General features: G+C 45.4%; 1 long non-coding RNA gene across 1 annotated transcript; it reads left to right on the top strand.

The window, feature by feature from the left end:
- The first annotated feature begins 412 nt into the window (after positions 1-412).
- Positions 413-1,507, top strand: LOC122460122. The gene is made up of 3 exons (XR_006281215.1): positions 413-483; positions 723-825; positions 1,482-1,507. It is a non-coding gene; the product is annotated as an uncharacterized LOC122460122 (long non-coding RNA).
- Positions 1,508-7,965: the final 6,458 nt, after the last annotated feature.

Below are 7,965 nucleotides of genomic sequence, written 5' to 3'. Positions count from 1 at the left end.
CCTATGTTCTCCCTGCAAACCCAATGCTGTCATAATCAGGGAGGCCACATTCTGCCTCATGGATGCGGGGTGGGGGGGGAGGAAGCAAGTTTTCCAGCACACACTCCTGTGCTGGAAAACTTGCTGCCCCCTCCCCCATACATGAGGCAGAATTTGTTTATCTAATGGAGCGAAGGGATCTGCAAAATACAGTCATGGGAGGCCAGGGGGCATGGAGGAGGGAGAGGTTCTAAATGTGACACCCTCCATAGGCCAGGGCCATGAGTGTCATTGGGCCTGGCTGTGATGTCACTCACTGCAGTTTTACACATATGTAACACCATGGACACCTCATTCACACTGGCGTGTGTGAGCTCACAATAAAGCCCAATGAGCTGATGCTAAACAGCGCTCATCTCTCCTGCTCCCTGGCAGCTGGAGAAGATGCCCCCGGTGAAGAAGACAGAGGTCCAGCCCCGTGAGGTCACCATCTACCTGGAGGAGGTGAGTGCAGTGCAGGGCTCTATCAGCTCAACCTGGAGTAGGCGGGTGCACATGAGACAACCAGGGTGCACAGGGTGGTGAGTACAGCTGGGGCTAAGGGCAAGCAGGAGGGAGTGAATGGGAGACCTGACTCTGCGGAGACAGGGGAATTTCTTGGGGATGGGAGAGATAACAGTTGGGATTGGGGATGCGATGAGCATGATCATAATCTTCCCATTCCCTTCACTGTCCTTCTGTAGCTGGACAAGTCTCCACTCAGCTTCACCATCTCAGTGAAACAAGAGATTGAAGTGCAGAACCTGAAGCCAGCAACAGTGACGGTCTATGATTATTACCAACCAGGTAGGATCTTTCTATCAGATATAAGTCACCAACCTCTCCTCTGCCCACACACACAGCTCTGTCCCTTCCTCTCCATCCTGCTTTGCAGCCCCGCTGTTGTTCCAATTCTGGGGCCCTCACAGACAACCTCCCAGACTTGACTTGCATAATGCCTTGATCATATCCCGTTCCTCTCTTGAGCGGAGGCAGGCTGTCACCATGTTGGTTTTGTGATGTGGAGAAAACCAAACTTGATGCAATTGTGGCCTGTTCTAGCTCTTAACTCAGGTCTCTGTACAAATGGAGCTTCTTTGTTAATCTGCTCTGTCATCTCCAGCTCCTCAGGTCTCCTGGCAATATTTGGCTTTTGTTTAATGAGACAGGAATGGGACTTTACCCCAGCTATACTTTTAAAGGGGCCTTTAACCCTGCAAACCCTGACCAATTAGGAGGCAGAATTTAAGTTTATGCCTCTCATGAGTATTGTCGTCACCCCAGTGACCATTGATTAGTCTCCTTTCCCAAGGGATGTTGGGAAGATGCTTGTCCTGCCATCTAGACACTGAAGAGAATGTGGCAGAGAACTGAAGTCACTAGGGATTGCTGTCCTAAAGGGGAGCAAGCTTGGGGTCTTGAGCCGTTCTGCATTTCACAGCAAATTCTCCTCCCTCGTACAGGTGACAGTGTGATTACAGAATACAACGCCCCCTGCAGCTCAGGTAGGTATGGCGTAGATACACCCCCGCAGGGGCAGCATAGTGAGTGGTTAGAGCAGGGGACCGGAAGTAGAACAGATGTGTACTGTTCCTTGCTCTGCCACTGACATTGGACACATCACTGCACCTCCTTTTGCTCGGTTTCCCCATATGATGTGTACCCTAGTGGTGCAAAGCTCCATATCTCATTCCTGCACGACCCTAGCCATTCAGTCCTCTCTGATGTAGGACTGAATTTCAACCAGTGATGGAGAGGTTATGGGATCAGTATCCAAGCCCCTGAGACCTGGTTAATGGACTGGATCTGAACATGCCACCTAGAGATGAAAGATTCTGTCCCCCATTTCCAATCCACTTTAACGATGCAGTCCCACACCATCCCAACTTAGCCCAGGACTGGAACTGAGCACAGGGATATGTGAAGGCAGAGTATCTCATTCCCTGAGTCCTTTAAATTCATCCAGCATCGTGGATGTTCTTATTCTTTTTGTTCTGCAGATGTCAAGAAGAAGGATTCCCAGTAAAGCCCTCTGGCTCTGGGCCCTGAGTTCCTCAACCTGGGCATCACCGCTGGTAGGGGAAGAACTTTCCTGCTTTGGCCTCCTTTTCCTGCAAGGCTCATTTCTGGTCCTCTTTGCTTTCTCTCCTTTTTATCTGCACCCATCTTCTCAAGGGGAAACCTGGCTTGAGGTACAATAGTGTGGAACTGGGCTGTAACCCAGGAGAGCCAAATTAATGGGTCAGGACATGCAAAGAGGAGAGCAAAGCCGTTGGGGGGGTCACATCCAGGTGGGATGCGTCTGCTGGAAGCAAGGAGATAAGAAAGAAGGAGGGAGAAAACAGTCCACTCAAGATGTGCTGGGAGCTCTGTGATCTCTTCCTTCCCTTGGTTTCTTCCTTTGAGTGGGATTTCTTTAGGAATCAAGGAAAGACCTGACCTGCAGAGTTCAGATTTGGATACCCCACTAACCTGGAGTTCTGACTGAGCAGCCAGCAAGCTGCTACCTTGTCAGGCTAGCACATCCAGCTTTATGTGGAGGTAGAGGCCTCAGAGGGCAGGTGAAGGTTTTGGGCACCTCCAGAGATGGAGGGAGGGATTGGGCTATTGTTGCTGTGAATTCCCCGATTGCCTGTCGGCTGGTTGGTGTATTCCCATCCCCCTGACTAATATTTTGTTAGAGCAATGGTCTCAGAATGCCACTGGATCTTTGTGTGAGGAGTTTCCAGATCCACGTAAGCAAAGGGGGTCTCTGCCTGACCCAAAGAAGACTGGCTGCAGCAGCCTCACCACCCTTGAAGAGGTACCAACACTGTGCTGCATACATTGAAGGAGGAGAGGGTTGGGACAGTACTTTCTCTCTGCTGGCAAGGGGTTGGGCAGTTGCAAGGGATTCTGGGGACACATTCTTGAGCTCTCTAGGGCAGTGGGTCTCAACTAGGGGTACATGTACCTTGGGAGTACGCAGAGGTCTTCTACGGGAATACATCAGCTCATCTAGATATTTGCCTAGTTTTACAACAGGCTACAAGAAAAGCACTAGCAAAGTCAGTACAAACTAAAATTTTGTACAGACAATGACTGTATACTGCTCTACATATCATACACTGAAATGTAAGTGCAATATCTATATTCCAACTGATGTATTTTATAATTATATGGTAAAAATGAGACAGTAAGCTGTTTTTCAGTAACAATGTGCTGTGACACTTCTGTATTTTTATGTCTGATTTTGTAAGCAAGTGAGGTGAAACTTGGAGGTACGGTACGCAAGACAAATCAGACTCCTGAAAGGGGTACAGTAGTCTGGAAAGGTTGAGAGCCACTGTTCTAGGGTGTCCAGGGGCTGAAAAGCCAGCTCCAGTCAGGAGGTGATTCAAGGAGATTCTTTGCAGCCCTGTCAATTTTGGGGGGGGGGGGGGGGGGGAAGAATGGGGGGAAGGGCCAGAGGAGAATAGTATTTGGTCGGAGGAAGCACTATTGGGGCTGCAGTATGACCCCTCTCCTCCTACTGAGAGAGGGATGAGTTGCTGGCTGTCGTGTATTGGAATCTGTTTGCTGTGTGCATAGTATGATTTCACTCTCTCTACGGAGGGGGGTCTTTGCAGTGTCTATAACCCCTACAAAAAGAAAAGGAGTACTTGTGGCACCTTAGAGACTAACAAATTTATTTGAGCATAAGCTTTCATGAGCTCACAAGTACTCCTTTTTTTTTTTGCGAATACAGACTAACACGTCTGCTACTCTGAAACCTATAACCCCTACACAACACCTTTGGAAATCTTCCCCCAGTGATTGTTTTGCAGTTCTGCTGTTGGCCACTAGATGCCACTGTAATCCCATAAGAACAGAGCTGCCACTAGTCGCACTGGCTAAGAATGTGAAAAGAAAAGGAGTACTTGTGGCACCTTAGAGACTAACAAATTTATTAGAGCATAAGCTTTCGTGAGCTACAGCTCACTTCATTGGATGCATACAAATTTATTAGAGCATAAGCTTTCGTGAGCTACAGCTCACTTCATCGGATGCATTTGCAAATGCATCCGATGAAGTGAGCTGTAGCTCACGAAAGCTTATGCTCTAATAAATTTGTTAGTCTCTAAGGTGCCACAAGTACTCCTTTTCTTTTTGCGAATACAGACTAACACGGCTGCTACTCTGAAACCTGCTAAGAATGTGATGTCTCTTGGTGCCACCAGGTGCCCATTTCTGCAGGCTCTGGGATGTCACGTGTTAACAATGGAACCTCTTTACCATTTCTGTGTTTAAAACTCCAGGATGATTGTACAGTGATGCAGGTGGAAACTAAAAACAAACCATCTCCTCTTCTTTGTGGATAACATAAGTGCAAGGAAAGGTATGTTTTAGGGGTTTTTTTCTTGATTTTGTACATATTTTTAAAATTTTTCCTGAAGATCAAAAATCCAAATAAAGCAACCGTAAAGCAACCGAGTTAGGTGAACTGGGACTCTCTTGGTGGATTGTGTCAAGGTGGGAGCTCCATGTGTTTGGAATCCACCACTGTGGGTCTTTGGTGGAGAGAAATTGATATTAAAGGAAAATATCACACCTTCCTCTGTCCTGCCATTTCCAGGACTTGCAAAAGGAAATCTTTCTCAGAAAGGCTTCAGGTTCTCAAAGGTGTTTGTGAGTTGGGAATATTCTGTAAGGGGGCAGAAGATATTTATGTGGTAGATACAGCAAAGGTTTGATTGAATGTGATGTTTGGGTTTCTTCTTTTGCGGACGAGCATGTCTTGCTGAGCACAATACAGCCTGTGGTCAGGCTTCCCACCTGAAACCTGCTACAAGTCTCCAGGTGGCGTTACTTGCAAGCGATACTCTATATAAGTGGGAGAATGGTCCTGCTATTGTGGGGAACTTTCCTAGTTTATACACTACCCCAGTGGAATTGGGTAGTGAAAGAATCTGAGTCCTCGCTCGCACTTCCTTTATCCAGAAGCCTACCTGACCTTGAGGACTCCCCTTCCAGTCTCCTGTGTGGCAGAGTCCTTGTGACTCTGACAAGGCTGGACCCAGGATTTCTGGGGGCTTGAGCCCTGTCATAAACATACAGCTATGGGTAGCATAAAATCCCTCCTTTACCTGTAAAGGATTAAAAAGCTCAGATAACCTGGTTGGCACCTGACCAAAAGGACCAATAAGGGGAGAAGATACTTTCAAATCTAAGGGGGAAGGTTTTTGCTTTGTGCTGGGGGGGGGGGGGGGCTCTCTCCAAGACAAAGGGAGAGACCAAGCAAGTAATCCAGCTCCTACGGAAATGATACTTACTATTTCTGTAATATTAGATATAATAGCAAGGAAATGTGTTAGAGTATCTTTTGTTTCAGCTTGTGAATTTTCCCTAAGCTAAGAGGGAGGTTTACTCCTGTTTTTTGTAACTTTAACGTTTTGCCTAGAGGGGAATCCTCTGTGTTTTGAATCTGAATACCTTTTAAAGTTACCTTCCATCCTGATTTTACAGAGGTGCTTCTTTTACTTTTTTTCTTTATAATAAAGTTTTGTTTTTAAGAACTTGATTGGTTTTTAGTGTCCTAAAAACCCAAGGGTCTGGTCTGTGCTCACCTGGTTTACCTATTTGGTTATAGATTATACTCAAGCCTCCTCAGGAAAGGGGGTGAAGGGCTTGAGGGGGATATTTTAGGGAAGCAGGAACTCCAAGTGGTCCTTTTCCTGAATCTTTGTTTAACTCACTTGGTGGTGGCAGCAGTACCCATCCAAGGACAAGGAAGGATTTTTGCCTTGGGGAAGTTTTTAACCTAAGCTGGTAGACACAAGCTTAGGGGGTCTTTCATGCGGGTCCCCACATCTGTACCCCAGAGTTCAGAGTGGGGAGGGAACCCTGACAAGCCCCAACCTTGTTGTGGTCAGTTAGGACACTGACTAGAGTGTCCCCACTCCGGGGTACTTTCTCCAATCTGGACACTTTCCTGACCCACTGATCATTAGATATACTTAAAAGCAAATACAATTTACAGTGCAGACCTGTTTACACACAGATGTCAGGAGTCAAGCCATCACGACTGCATGTTAATGGACAGCAGGTTAAGAGGGCCATGCTGAAAAAAGTGTCTATGATTCACTTAGAAAAAAATGCCGTTATTTTCTGCTCTTTCTGGCTTGCATTTTTTTTCTTCCTTATGAAGTCAGTCATTCGCCGCAGATGAACGATTTCAATATTTTCTGCATTTTGCTCCTCCATAAATCTTACAACAGTTTTTACAGCACTAAGGGCTTCTGTGGGCGAAATTTTGACCTTTTCAACGACATCCTCGCCATCACTTTCGTGGTCCGATGTAGCCTTGCAGCCCGTTAATATTTCTTCCTTGGACAGAAATCTGAAGTCAGGCAATCTTCATCCATCTCCAGCCACTTGGTAACGATTTCCAGTGACGTATCCAAACTAAAATCTTTTATCATTTGAAAGACAAGTTAACCGTTATCCTCTTTTGTCTGCGTGCGTGTTTGTAGCAATGTCTTCTTCTGAAAATCCATCAAAATCTGGGTCTGAATCAGTGCCGCTGCTGGAGTTTTCTGAGTCTGAGCCGTCTTTGACAGAAAAGGCATCACCGAGAGCCTTCATCCAGCAATTTTCAATGGACTTTTGTTTTACTCCGTCCCAAGCTTTTTTAACTAACTAAATAATTTTTTTCATGTTTAACTGTTTCAGGAATTCAGAAATGCCTGAAGACATGCATGACACGATCGCCAAAATCAGCTCCCGTCGATAATTGTTTTTAAAATTCTGAATAATGCCCTGGTCTAAAGGTTGAATTTTTGATGTTGTGTTGAATGGTAGGTATAGCACTTGAATTTTTCCATTGCTTGATACCAGTGATTTGGCTGGAGGATGGGCTGGACAATTGTCAAGTAGCAAAAGTGCTTTAGCTTTGAGGGCTTTGAGTTTCTTCGACCGAGATGCTTACGAACAGCTGGAACAAAGCTGTTGTGGAACCAGTCATTGAAAATGTGTCTCCTCATCCAAGCATTTTTGCTGTTAGCATATACTACTGGCAGTTTGGCTCTAATGAGGTGATTAAAGCAGCGAGGGTTATGAAAGCGGCCAACGAGAAGGGGGCAAGCTTATGGCTACCCGTCTTATTACTACAAAAAAGAAGAGCCACACGATCTTTTATCTTTATAAATCCAGCTGTTTTCTGTGTCTCATAATTAAAGGTTAAAGTCTTATCAGATAGCAGTTTTGCAAATAAAGCTGTTTCATCACAATTATAAAGTTGTTCTTCATGGTACTCTTCATTTAGCAAAATATATTTTAACTTGGCAGGAAACGCATTCGCGGTGGATTGATCGGCTGATCGGCTTTCTCCAGAAATTGATACCTGCGCTATGCCATGACGCTTTTTAAAACAACTTATAAACCCCTTGCTGGCTTGGAATGATTCATCCCCCGTTAAATTTCCGAATTTTGTCACTTGGGCTTGAAGAATTGGCCAACTTAGCGGCATTCCTTTTAGCCTTTCCTGAGCAAACCACGTGCGCATGGCTTTGTCTATTGTGGGTTTTGCTGAATAGCGCATATGTTTTCGCTTAAGCCCCGTGGCAGAATCGATATTTTGTACAAAGCCATTACATTTAGATTCATTTTTTAGCCATCCTCGGAGACTAGATTCGGCAATCCCAATATCTTTTGAAACTTTGGCCTGGGTTTCTCCGCTATTTACTCAATCTATTGCAGCTAGCTTTTCTTCTACAGTGTAGGAATGCTGATGTTTGCCCTCTGCCATTATAATAGGCCTACAGTTAAAATTTTCTAATGTAGCATATATATAACTACTATATATTATATCTCTCTCTAGTGTGACAATGACTAAGCGTGCGTGATAGGTCTTTACCAATAACGGTAAAGACGTACAACACGTTTCCACTCCGCACTTCTTGTTGATTTCTATGTCAGTGCGTTAGTGAG

The sequence above is a fragment of the Dermochelys coriacea genome, chromosome 1 (assembly GCF_009764565.3).
Source record: "Dermochelys coriacea isolate rDerCor1 chromosome 1, rDerCor1.pri.v4, whole genome shotgun sequence".
Classification (NCBI taxonomy): Eukaryota; Metazoa; Chordata; order Testudines; family Dermochelyidae; genus Dermochelys; species Dermochelys coriacea.
This window is presented reverse-complemented; position numbering and strand designations above follow the sequence as displayed.